We start from the raw sequence: 14,885 nt of genomic DNA, 5'->3' as shown, positions 1-14,885 counted from the left end.
ATTAGGACTCACCCTAAATCCAGTATGAATTCACTTCAAGATTTCTAATTAACTGCATCTCTGAAGACCCTATTTCCAAATAAAGTCACATTTTGAGACCCTGGATGAACATGAATTTGGGGGAGACCCTATTCAATCCTCTCCATGTGCTATGGGTAGAAAAAAGAGAGTTGCCTAACTCAGACTGGTCTGGATGGGGATGGAAGATTCATTAAAAATTATCTGAAGCAAGGGATGCCTAAGTTTACTTGGGGAAGATAGGGTTGAAAAGATGGGGAATTACCAGACTGTGGAGGGTCTCATTTGCCATGCTGAAGAGTGTGCATTTTATCCAGTAACTCGGTGATGGGCCTTTTTCTTTTTCTTTCTGTGCTCCAACACAGTTTGAGGATGGGAGACTCTCTCATTAGAAAACGCAGCTGTCTCTGGAACATTCTTAGTGGTAAGGTCACACATCAGAAGGTGATATATGATTTTTAAAATTCACTGGGTGATACAGATACAACTCTTTCCCTTTTCTTTCTCATAGATGGAGAATTAATAAGGATATACTTAAAGGACTTAAATAGAGAACATACACATACTATATGTACATATGCAGTACTATATGTATTGCTGCGTTAATAGTGTTATAGGTATAATAATGCCATATGTATATATTACATTACCTTGGGCTCAGGATGAAAGTAGATGACGAGAGAGTGACTAGAGTCAGAGAAACCAGTTAACAGACCATTAAAGTAGTCCATATTCACAATTTATGAAGCTGTGAATATAGCAATGATTATGGAAATATGAAGATGTGAATAGATATAGGAACTACACATGAGGTAAAATTTAGCAAGATTTTATAAAAGATTATAAATAAGGCAGGTAGTGATAATTCTCAGTTTTCTCACTTGTACAAATACATGGCAAATTAACTGTAAAAAAGGAATGAAAAGGAAATATGCTTTAGAGGCAGAGGTAAAGATTTTGTTTTGGGGCATGGGAATTTTTCTGAATCTATAGGACATCCAAGTAGAAATGTCAAGTAGTCAGACATGATTGTAAAGCAGAAGAGAAAAATAAACTATGAAGTACACAGCATATATATGGTAGTTGAAGTCATAGATGAGAATGAGATTTTCTACGAGACTGTGTACATATCAGGAAGTTAAAAAAAAAACCAGACAGAATCCTGTGAATGCCAATACATAAGCACAAATGAGGGGAAAAAAGGAATCTCATGAAAGAGAGTAAGGAGGAACCAAGGGGCAGCAAAGAATCCAGGAGGGTTAATATCCTGAAGTCAAGAAAAAAGAGTGTCAAGAATGGGAATGTCTGTGGTGAAGTAATTGTTGCAACTGGAAACCAGGAGTCTTTGTGAATTTATGAAAAGCAACTTTTATAAACATGGGGGCTGAAGTCATGACGGGGGGGTTGAAGAATGACAAGAAGTGAGGTCTGTGTTTATCTCCAAATGCACACACATATTTGGTGTGTGTGTGTGTTACATGTTAGGCCAGTTTTTGGGGATCTTTGAAAGGGAACAGCTATATTCTAAAGGTCTGTTGGTGAGGAGTTAATAACCACAATAGGAATAAAAGCCATTAGGTTTGAATTTACTCAGGCCTCCTTTTCAACTGCAGTTGACTCTATACTTATAGTAAAATCTCACTCTCCTGTATTTAAAATGCACTTCAGCCAGTTTTTACATCAGTCACTATAAGTGTTGGACATGTTCACACTATTTTTATTCCTCTGTTATAGAAACAAAAGTTTGCCCTGTGGAATAATGAGTAAGGAATAGCTTTAGAGTGGTACTGATGTCTCTGAGAATATAAAGTTTTAAAAAGGTAATACTACTCCCATAATTACTGCATTATATCTGTAAATTTATGTTGATTTGTAATAAGAACCGAAGTTGTTCAGGACACTCTAAGATGGTATTTATAATTGATCCAGTCAATGCAGGCTGGGTAATGCTAAGCTCCACTCTAGGACAGAAAAACAATACTTTGTATGAGCATCATTTTTAGTATTAGAGTTTCTGATTTATTTATTTTGTGTTTGTTTTTGGCCATCAATTATCTATGACTTGCAACATGTAGCTATTTAACCACTTCTCCCAGTTGATCATAAAGGGCCCTTCTAGAATTACAGAGCAGGTGTGATAATAGATTTAGAGGTTGTTATATATTATCCTGTGCACTTTACCCCATCTGTTCTCCAGGTACCTCAAATCCTTTAGACCTTTAATCATATTTATAGGTTGTCTACTTCCCTTATGATTGGCTGTGAGGTCTTGAAGAAGAATTCTGCATGAGTGTGGTGACAGGTGGAACAGGTGGGAGGAGACCAGCTGTGCACATTAATTTTTGAGGGTCACCCTGAAAGAGACCACTAAATAAGCAGAAGCTCTTGGTTGATTAATATGTTGTGGCAGAAATGAGAGGTATGTGAGATTCTGGATTCATTCATTGGAATAGATTATCAGTGTGTTTTACAAAATACTGTAGGGACAGACTGCTTTACTGACAGACTTTAGATGACAAAAAATTATGCTCAAGGATACTTTCTAGGAAAAACACTACTTTGACACAACTTTATGCACAAATATTCACCTCAAACATATTTATTTTCATCAATATTTTTTTTATTTCTGTTAGATGTGTAATGAAATAACCACATCTCTTTTGTCCTCAGCAGGAGTCAGCATTCGTAGTTCAAGAAGCCTCAGGCATTCTCTTGTCTAGTGTGACATTTCTTAAATAATCTCTCTTTAATTAAGCACATGTGTTTTTGTACAACTTTATTCTGTAAAACATTGCCTTGTTGTTTTAGTTCCTTTTAGCTATTTGTACATGTCGTGGCCCCATGAACCAGAGATGGAAAAAATCAGGGCACAGTGTGTGCTGTGCAGAAAATCATTCAATACTTAATGTTAACTAAATGAAAGAAATAACATGGACAACTAGAAATTAAGAAATTTTAGGCATTCAATAAGCCTTGGAATGATGAGTTTATCAATATGAAAGGCAAGATAACAGTGAAAAAAGGGCAGGCTCTTGTTCCTAGAGTCCTGAGTGTGAATCACAAACTCATCTCCTAAGTGCCTGGGAAGAGGGGCAAATAACTAACTACCTACAACTAGAGCTTCCTCTATGGCAAAATAAGGATAATAATTTCCATATAAAAGGATTTTGTGTGTATGAAATTGGATAAATTATAAATTTTTAGAGAAATTTCTTGTACATGTTTAATATCAATATAATGTGATATCATTATTAATATTATTGACAGGTATAAAATGGCATGACTTTCAAACATTTGTTTTCCATAAATTACTGATGAGGTGATACAATAGTACTGTTGGTGTAATATTTGAAAATTTGTTAATGTAACTGACCATATGAATGCACTAAAAAATAAGTGAAAAACTATCATCACAATAACCACATAAAAAGCATTTGAAAAAAATTCAGAATTCATATGTAATAAAAACTCTCAGTCAAGTAGATTTAAAATGTAAAATTCTCAACCTGAGAAAAAGTGTCTATGACAAATCTACAGCTAACATCATACCTAATGTGAAAGACTGAATGTTTTCCCTACATAATCAAAAATAAGAAAACAGTGACCATTCTCACATCATCTACTCAGCATTATACTGTAGATTGTTGCTGCTGTATTCAGATTGGAAAGGCAGAAACAAAAGATTTTTTATTTATGGACAATAAACCTTTTATATAGAAATCTGATGAAATCTCCAAAGTCATTTGAATGCATACAAAGGGTTACCAAGGTTGCAGAATGCAAGATCAATGTACAAAAATCAATGGAATTTCTGTTTACTACCGATAACCAATGCCAACTTGAAACTTTTTCATTAATAATGTGAAAAACAGGAATAAATCTGTCAAAAATTGTAAACTGTACACTAATAACTACTAAACATTCTTGGTAGGGATTAAAGATATAAATAAACGGAGAGATATATATCATGTACATGGATTGGAGGACTCAATAGAGTTAAGATGTCAGTTCCTCCCAAATTCATCTACACAGGCCTAACCAAGCCCAAGGTTGTTTTTTTTCTTTTGTTTGGTAGAAACTGACATACTAAAATTCATACAGAAATGCAAAGGACATTGAGCAGTCAAAAAATTTTTTGAAAAAGAATAAAAGACTTGGATAAATAACAGTACATTATTCTATGGCTTATGATTAAGCTCCAGGGATCAAGGCAGTAGAGACTGGAGGAAAGTTAGACAAATGGATGAATGGGGTGTAATAGAGACTCCAGAAGTAGATCCACACTTATATGAACTGACTTTTGATAAGGGTGCAAAAGTAATTCACTGAAGAAAGGATAGTCTTTTTGAAAAATGATGCTAAATTGCTGAAAATGTTCTTTATCTTGATCAGGGGAATGGTTACATGAATGAACACATATAAAAATTCATCAAACTGTACATTGACAGTTGTGAATTTTATTGTATGTACCTCAACAAAAAATTTCCTGATATAATGTTTTTCAAATAATTAAGACAGAGCAGACAGAAAGGCTAATTATGGATTATGAAAAGAATGATTTCTGATCCAAAGAGAATCATTGGTTATGCTTACAGTTTAATAAAAATCAAAAGCAGCAAGTAAAACACAAAACCAAAATGCCAAAACAGTAGGTATGTCCAAGCCAAAAACTAACCTCAACCTGTAGTTTATGTCATCATAGGCAAAAATTAATTCAAAGTGGATCATAAACTTGAATGCAAACCTGAAAGTGGTAAAACATGTAGAAGGCAACATTGAAGAAAAGCCTCATGATCGTGGACTAGAAAGAGTACTCTTAGATATGACAATGATAGCACAATACATAAAGAACAAACTTAGGAATTGTGATTTTCAATATTAAAAATTTCTGTTCTAAAGGTATTCTCAAGAGAATAAAAAGACAAATTTGAGACTATGAGAAAACATTTAAAATGCACATAGTGGATGAAGTTTTATATTCAGAATATGTAAGGACCTCACAAAACTTAGTGATAAGAAAACAAATGACCCAATTAAGAAAGAAAGAGCAAAAGGTTGAACAGATATTTCATGAAAAAAAGAAAAAGACTTATGGCAAATAACCGTATTAAAAGATGCTCAACAAAACTAATCATTGGGGAAATGAAAATTAAGACTGTGTTGAGATATTACTAAACATTTGTTAGAGTAACTAAAATAAGAAAGACTGACAATAACAAGTGTTAGCAAGAATGTAGAGGAACTGGGACTTTCAGGTACTTCCAGTGGAAATGTTAAATTGACCACTTTGGAAAATAACAGTTTTTTAAAAAAGTTATTTACACACATATACACACACCCCATTACTCATCTATTCCTTAAGTATTTATACAAGAGGAACAAAAGCATATGCCCATACAAAATTTAATATGGACATTCATGGCAAGTTTATTTATAGTAACCAATAACTGAAAGCAATCCAAATGTCCATCACCAGATGAACAGGTAAACAAATTGGAATATCCCTGTAATGGAATACTTAGCACTTAAAGGAATGTTTCATGTTATATCATTGGTGGGTCTCAAAATAATTCAGTGAGAGCAAGAAGCCAGACAAAAGTGAATATCTCAACACAGTCTTAATTTTCATTTCCCCAATGATTAGTTTTGTTGAGCATCTTTTAATATGGTTATTTGCCATAAGTTTAAAAATGATCAAATTTTTTAGTTTTAATGTATAATTCAGTTTTTGTCAGTTACAGTTTAATAGACCTGTTAAAAATGCAAATGTAAATAGGGAAATTTTTCAGATTTTTTGAATCTCCTGAAAAAATTTAACAATTAAAAAAAATACTACATCAATATTTCTATTCTCAATCCTAAGCCAAAAGACAATGCCAGAAAATAAGGTTTGTTCATCAATTTTGTGAATTTGTCTAGGATATAATTTATTAGTAGAATCATATGTGAACATCTCTGAAGAAATATAACCTATGTCAAAAGTAATGAAATGCATTGCATTTCCTAATTCTTCAAATAAAGTACAATTAAAACATTACATCAGGTGCTAGAAGATACATTAAAATAGCTGAGATATTAGAACCCCCGGTTCCCTGATTTTTTAAAAAACTTCACTTAATATTGGCTAAAAGGGTAAAATTAAAGCAAAACAAGAAGGTATGTACCATTTGTTCTTAGAAATTATCTTATTCCCCTAAATTTTCTATATTGTATTTCTCAAAAATTTACAAAGATTATTGATTTTGCGAATGATGAAAAAGGGTGTAACATGAAGGTAAAGTCTTGGGTTAGGGGTCTGTCAATAACAAATCATGTAATTTTGAAGGAGTTACTTAAATTTCTGAGTTTCATTTTCTCATCTATAAAATAAGATGATAAAAGTGCTGAGAAACAGTGTGAATTTTAAAATGCAGATATCTGAATTATAAGTTGTATTTTTAAATCCTACAATGAGTGTACACATGTTTACTTTAATTTTACCATAAAGATCTGGACTAAATAGACCCCAAAGTCCAGCCATCGATAGTAAGCTTAGAGCTAAAATGAAATAAAGATTACTGGAAACATTTTCTGCCTTTGCTTATTGCTACAAATATTTATATTTTATAGAATTCATTCTATATGGGCAAATGAATGCTCTACATTGTTTTGTATTCTATACCAGATTTGAATAATCTTTTTAATGAAAGTAACAGTATGTCCTGTTATTTAATGGTTTATAATCTTTAGTACATTGTAAAAATATTAAATGATTTGAAATAGAAACTATATTACTTTTATTTTCAAAATAATATTTCCTATATATTTTCCTTTCTGAACAGAAAATCATATTATTATTTTAAAAAGTAAACTACTTTTCACAGCTGAAGGAAAATCTGTAGGTTTGTTCATTTTTAAGGAGCTGAACCCATCGGAAAGCACTCAGCTCGGTTCGGGACAGCATCGGCATGCTGTGACCTGGACCAAGAATAATAGCATTTGAATAACCACCTCTAATTTGTTCAAACAAAAAAAATTTTTAGAAGTGACACAAAGCAATTTTCTTTCTATTGAGTCCCAGTCTGCCCTGAGCTTATAGAGATGTAGTTTATAGTCTTTTATTTCTATCTTATATTCTTAAATTTCTAATTTAAAGATCACTAAAATAATGTAATTGACTTTTTAAAACAATCCTTTATTAATATACAACTATTGTGATGTAGAAATTCAAAACTACTCCTACTGTTTGATGATGATAGGACTCCTTTATTTTGGGAATATGACTGAATGATGTCTTAAGCGGCACCCAGACAAGCATATACACATTTCAAGCCTCTTAATTAAGGTATTTAGACATTCTGAAATAGATGCTCTCTGTTATTCAGATTTACAAAACACTCTTATCAAGCAAAATATTCCAAGGGCTCAGAGGTTATTTCCCAGGAGCTTGCCTAGGGTTAGTCATGAAGACAAGCCTTTCTTTGGAATGTGCAGAGCTGGAGCCACATACATCTCCTGAGAACCTTTCCCTGCACACTTGGAGTGTCTCCTTTTTGTGTGTCACACTTCTTCACTTCAGTATTGTTTATGTGATTCATTCATATTGTCATCTGTGCTTATAAATGCTTTTTTTCTTATTGTTCTAGCCTTCTGTTGCCAGAGTATAACACAATTTATTGATCTATTTTCCTGCTGATGAATATTTGGTTAGCTTCAGTTTCTGCTTATTATGAATCATACAGCTGCAAACATTCTGGTACAGAGTTTTTTTGGTGATGATGCATATGTATTTCGGTTGGAAGCGTCCCCAGGAGTGAAATTGCTGGATCATAGTATTTACATATATTAAGCCTATGCAAATACTTTCAAGGCATTTTCCAAAATGTCTGTAATATTTTACATTTGCACAAGCAGCAGATTAGTTTTGGTTATTCCACATCCTTGTCAACATCTGGTGTTATCAATCTTTCACATTAGCCATTCAGGCAGGTGTATAATAGTATTTCATTGTTCCTTTAATCTGTATTTTATAATGAAGTTAGGCATCTTTTGATAGTTTACTGATCATTTGGACATCATCTTTTGTGAAATGTCCATTCAGGTTTTTTACCAAATTTTCTATCAATTTGTTTTTCTTTTTCTTGTGGTGTGTAGGATTTAAAAAAAAAACTTTCTGTATTGTTTTAAAGCAATTACATCTCTTGCAAATACCTTCTTAAACTATGGATTTTTTCTGACTCTCTGAATGGCATTGTTTAATGAAAAGAAAAATTTAGGTTTAATATAGTCCAATGTACGAAGATAATTTTATGGTTAGTGTTTCTATATCTAGTTGAAGAAATTTTGCTTACTCAGGGTCACAAAAATGTTCTATGTTTTTATCTAAAAGTTTGTTTTACCTTTTACATTGAAGTTGGAGACCCATTAAGAACTGATTTTTACATTTTGTGGGAGATAAGGATCAAGATTCATTTTTATGTTCTATGTGAATTACCTATTAAATCAGCATCATTTTTTGTAAAAATTATCCTTTCCCTAATGGAGTATAGCAGTTATTTTAAATCAGATGACTAAATATGTATGGTCTGATTCTGGGCTTTCTATCTGTTGCATTGTTGAATTTGTCTGCCCTGTGCTAATACCTCATTATGTTATAGCTTTATGATTTTTATAATGGATTTAAATTCTCTAATATATATTGAACTAAGATTTTATTCCTTCTGTGAACTTTGCTAAATTTTATTCTTCAAGCAATTTTTCTACTTTATCCAACTAGTTCATACTATTTCCACAGAAGACAAACAGATTAATGATACAAGTAAATTAAGTTTTGGAAATATGTCAAAGTGGAGAAATACCTTTGAGAACTTAGGTGACAATTCAAGTATTAAATTTTTTTAGTTTCCATTATCATCAACTTTATAAATAGATTTATTCTCTAGATCTCATGTCAGTGGAGGGCATGACCACATTGCCATGATGTCTCTGTCCTGAAATCAAGTGTATTGTGTCACTTTTACATAATTGTATTCCTTATCTATTGGAAGTATGTACTTTCTATCCCAATTATAACTGGATAACCTCTATCTTGCCATACTAGCAGGCTAACATTAAGCAAGTGACATAATCAGAATTCATCACAGTTTTGCATAATATTTAAAAATATATTAGAAGGATATTTTAAACAGGCGAATTTTCACATAAAACAATTTTAAGAAGGTGAAAGATTCATGAAGAATATTTTGATATTTGTGACTTTTCCATAATAATGGAAATTTAAAGACATATCTTCCAGGAAATGTGAATTCAAAATCTTTCTAGACTCTATTATACATAAACTCAATCTATTATTATACAAATTAATTGACATTGCAATTTTTTAGAAATCAATAGCCTGGGTAAAAAAGTTAGAATTGGGATAAACACTCTTCTGTATTTAGGCCCCTGATTGCCATTTTCTTTAATGATTTTTCTAGTAATATGTATGTAGGTGAAATTACATATGAATGATATGGGTAGGCCAGGCATAAAGAAAATGAGAAAATAAAGAAAAATGAGGCATCCTTATCAAAGCAGTTTTTACAACTAAGGAACACTCTTCCAAAGAAATAAAAAAGATGTTCTTTATTATATAAAACAAGTTTATAGAAAAATAATTTGAATATTGAAACATCTAAGTCCCAGAATGTGGCCTTGATGATTGTAGTCTGCCAAAAAGAATGGGAATAAAAATTAAAAATATAAATATCTAACTGCTAAATGTATAGCACTTTCACTATTCAAAGTAACTCTTCTATTATCCTGAAAGTACATGATTAAAACCATGGTAAGGGTAATATTTACTAGTGATATCAATCACTAATTATTATCTATTGATGTGTTCATTAATCATTAATATGTTATAAATATTCATGAATAAAAGACAATTAGAAAACTGGTCAAGGAACAGTAATGACAATTGGCTAAGGAATACAAAGGGAGGCATGCAGTTGATCAATAAATGAAAGGAGGACAAAATTCAAACTTGATACTATCTAATGAGCTAAAGATTTAAACAACATAATATCATTTCCACTTGTCCTCAGTATATGTTGCAGACCTGTTTGTTTTTATGGTAATATATTGAGACCGTGAGTTAAAAAAATTCTTATGTTAGTAGAAATATAATTTTGTCTTACAAACCTTCAAAATGTACATAGTCAGTAATTTCTTATAAAAAAAATTATCCAAGGGAAGTACTAGAGATACACACATAAATATTTATGTAACAATAGTATTTTATGGCATTATTTATGAAGAAAAAGAGGACAGTGTAAAGTGCAGTCCTGGAGGAACAGTTCGTTAAATATGCAATGGCATGTCTACCTAATAAAATACTAAAATACTGTGCAGCCATTTAAAAGATGTAGAATTATTACAAATTTAGGTATAGATACTTATGATATTTTAAAAGAAAATGATTGTATTTGCATGTATACGTAAGCCTACATAAATATAAAAATGTGTATGTGCAAACACACAGATTTACATATGTGCATTATTACACACACACACACACACACACACACACACACACACACACACACACAGTCTGGGGATTTCTGAGTATGCCCTAAAAATAATGCTCTGCAGGGGTAGATTTTACATCAGATCATATGTATGTGTTAAAAGACACTGATGTTTATTGCAGAATTACCCTTCAGAAGATTTTATCAATTGACTATCAGTCTATAGATACAATTTAAAAAAATAAAATATTGATATTGGTAGTCATTTCTGAATGGATGACAGATTATTTCGATTTCTTTTTTCTTTCTGAACCATAAATTCGTCGTGTCAGAGGTTTGGAAAGCAGAGGCCTTCCTTTGGCTTATAAATGTATCAGAAATTATAATGACTGTAGTCATTCACTAAAATTGAAGTATTTCTAGGAACTGCCCCTTTTTAATATGATGGATTTTATTCTGGTATAAATCATCACAGAAAATGAGTGTACCATAGTTTCTTGATTATGTACGTAAAAATTCTAGAAAAATAAAATTTTTCTGGAATGTCCCTTTTTTAGTTTATATTATGTTCTCACCTCTGGGTTCTTACCACCACAAGGCTTTTGCATTAGCTCTGAGGAACTCTCAAAGAGAGGAAATGTGTATTTTATCAGTATCTGTTGATCAATTAGTCTTAGAAACAGCTCAGAGGAAGTTCAAGACATTTTCTCTGTTTAAGAAAACCAGAAAGCTCCTATAAATCCTGGTCTGCTAACACGTGTGTGCTGGTGGGAAAGCCCAGGTCCTGAAGTCAGGCTGTCTGGGGGTGAATCCTGACTCTACTTGTTGTTAGCTGTGTGACTTTGGGCAAGTTGGTAAACTTTTCTGTGCTTCACTTTACACACTCAGACAGACTGAAAAAGAGAATGGGTCTTAAGTGTCTAGTATGGTGATGGTCATATTTTAAAATTCCTGCTTGGTAAAAAGCAAAAGCTGTTACTTGTTATTATTTATCATCATAAGCATTCCATTCAAATCTACACAACTGACCATTTTAGAAGGTATTACAGCATGAACCATCAGCAGACATGGCCCATCTGGAACTAAGCATTTAAAAATTCATTCTTGTGTGAATCTCCATATGTAATCTCAGGTAACTATGAAACGTTATGATAATTCTAAATGTACTGATACTAAAAATTCTCAAAGTGAAAATTTATTACCTATTTTATACAATAATCAGTTTGGAGGTCCTCTCTATTATCTTGGAAAAAATTCTAACCGAGAATAAAATCCTACTACATATTTATAATGACTCAATATATTTATTTCAATTTATCAGTTCATGTACAAAGAGGATTTCTTTTTAATGCCTAGGAAGTGAAAAATAGCAGATGAAACCAGGCTGCCAACAACTGCCCTCTCCCTTACTGTTTTATCTTTTTCCCTTAGATCTGAAAAATAAAAATAGAATTACTTTATTGCTATCTTAATGAATAGTCTACATCAAAACCGGGACTTACTCTGCCTTTGTAGAATCCAGACCCCACAGACAATATGGAATAATATAGTGGACCCTTGGGTTCGTAGGAAAATATCCCAGAAATTTCTGTACAGCAATAGCATAATATTTCCCAGTAAAACAGAGCAGAAAAATGACTGGCTATATATAACCTTGAAGGTTCATCATACAGTAATGTATAATAATAGACAGCATGTGTTGGGCACTGACTATACACCACACCATTTCGAGTCTTTTATAGTTCTCATAACAATACCCATAAGGTGGCTTTTATTGTTATTGTTCCCATCTTAAGTTGAAAAAACTGAAGTACATAGAAGTTATGGGATTCACTCTCGGTGGTTACTTAGAGGTGGCAGTGAAGTATTTACCCCAGCAGGCAGCTACTCTCCCTCCAGTATAAACACTATGAAAATCTTTAGAAAGTTATTGTCATGTAAGCTCCACATGCCTGTTGATATGCAAAATTTTATATGATAATTTATCATATTATGCATATTATGCTGTCAACCACTTACTAAGAAGTGCTTCCTCCACATAATTCTACTTAATGACTCAGCAAAGTTGCATATTATTATAGATCAGTGAGCCATTGGACACTTGCAGAACACAACTGGGGGATTATATTTGTGATTCTCAAGTGTCTTCTACATAAATAATTGTGAATTTGTAGCTAGTTAGAATAGCTATATTTTGGCAAAAGCAACTTATTTAACCTGTTTTTAAAGAAAAAGTAAACAATGTCAAATAATAAAATTCATCCACACTTTGAGATGAAGATAAATAATGTTATGCCCTCCTCTTTTTTTTGTGTTTCCTAATCATACTTACGGACCATGACAAACCTCTAGGACTCTATGAACAGAATAGGGCCACTGTGTGGATAAATGAAGTCATTTCTATTTCTGTTTTTCCTCTCAGGTCCTTTTAAACCTATGTCGGGGAGCTTGTCTCTTTCGAATGCACTAAGCATATTATAAATTGATCAGGTTTGGGGTGGGGCTCATGGAAAAAGTAGATGAAGTGCAGGCTACTTGGGACTTTCTCTTTTTTGGGTATCAGAAGAGAAGGTTAAGAGTGGGGAGCCACGGTGGCCATGAACAAAACTTCACAGAGGATGGGGGGTTTTAAGGCTCATTTTAGAAATAAGTTGAAATTCTAGATTGAGGCTAGAATTTCCATTTTTTACCATTTTGATAATTGTAATCAATGTAATCTGATAAGGTCTCACTGGCTGTTAGCTCAGGGGAAAAAGCAGTGTTACTCTTGGCGGTGGGAGTACTTTGCCTTGGATCAGGGTGGATATTTTTCAGTTTTAGGTCCCAGCAAAAGACCACAATGAATATTCACCTGTCTGTGGAAAAATATCATTCATGCTTTTTTTGGGTTATCAGTGTTTCTTTTTTTCCCCTCTTATCTTAATTGCAGGCAACCTCTTATTTTCTCCTCTTTATAAAACTCAAATTCTAATTGGTTCTGATTTTTACCTTCTTCCCCAAAGTCCAGGTGATGTGAAGTTAAAAACGTGTATTATTGACCAGAATTGCTCTTTATTGTTTAGAAGATATATTTTGACATGTATTTGGAATGGGAAAGAGTGAAAAGCCATGCTCTAGAGTGAAAATGAACTGTAAAATAACCCGAGAGGGACCAGGAGTGGAATTTGTTCATAAGAGAGTCGGCTGAGGAAGGAGAAGGAGGAAACAGGAAAGGGGACAGAGAGGGAGAGGGCCAGACAGGAGCAAGAGGGTCCTCAATAAATGCTTGTCAAATGACTGGAAAACATGACCCTTTGGCACAATCTGCAAAACTGGTAAAGTCAAACCCATAAAATGCTTATGAGTATGTGTGTGTATATGTGTAGGTGTGTAAGACAGTGAAGAAACAGAATTTCTATTGGAGTAGACAAGTAAAGCAAATTTATGGATACACAAGCCTCAGACGGAAGATTGTGGGTATGTGAGAATCTTTGCACTTTGACCCTTATAGAACTGAATATAGAACTAAATATTATATGCAGAACTAAAGCTGGAAGAAGAAATTAATCTATATTGGCCCTCATTCCCAAGGTTTTAAAATCTTGGCAGTAGCCAGCAGGACTTTCTAATATCACTGTTGTTTTCCAATGCCCGCCGTTGTTAAAGGATTTAAAGAGAAGAGAGAAAGAAGCAGATGTATGGTCTTGAGAAATGCCATTAGATGTCACCTAGTGGAGGAACTAGAGGCAGTCACACCTTATCAGCAACCAGACAAATTCAGGAGAGACTAAGGACTGAAGGGGTTGATTGCTGTCCCCCATATACAGCTGGCAGTGGAAACCTGTGACATGGGTGAATTTATGCATATAGTAAGTGTGTGTATATTAAGTGAGTCTCTACACAGAAGCTATGGAGAGGCAAGGTGATAAGAATGCCGGGTAACAGAGACACTCAGTGATGTTTCTCATATGTAAGAGATTATGTGATTTAAAAAATTATTTTCACTTCTGAAGAAAGCTAAACTCTGTTCTTACCAATCTAATTTGCTAATTTATTCTAATTTCTCAGAGGGCATAGTAAAACAGGTCAACAAGATTTAATTTTTTTTGTCCACTTTCAGAGAAGATTTAAAACCAGCTTTCTGAAAAGTTCCAAGTAACATCTTCAAGTAAGCAAACACACAATTTCTTGGGTTAAGAATAAATCATTCACAGTTATATTTGTTTTGAAAAAGATTACTACTTCACAGTAAACGAGTGAAAAAGAATCCTTTCTTTGCAATGTTGGAGTTGTTTTAAAAACCTCTAGTAACAATAAAAAAATTCTCATCAATAAAAAGTGCATCTATTCTCATTCATATTTCTGGAAAATTAAACCACTTTCATAAAAATGTATGAAACA

Source organism: Manis javanica, chromosome 6, assembly GCF_040802235.1.
Source record: "Manis javanica isolate MJ-LG chromosome 6, MJ_LKY, whole genome shotgun sequence".
Lineage (NCBI taxonomy): Eukaryota > Metazoa > Chordata > Mammalia > Pholidota > Manidae > Manis > Manis javanica.
This window is presented reverse-complemented; position numbering follows the sequence as displayed.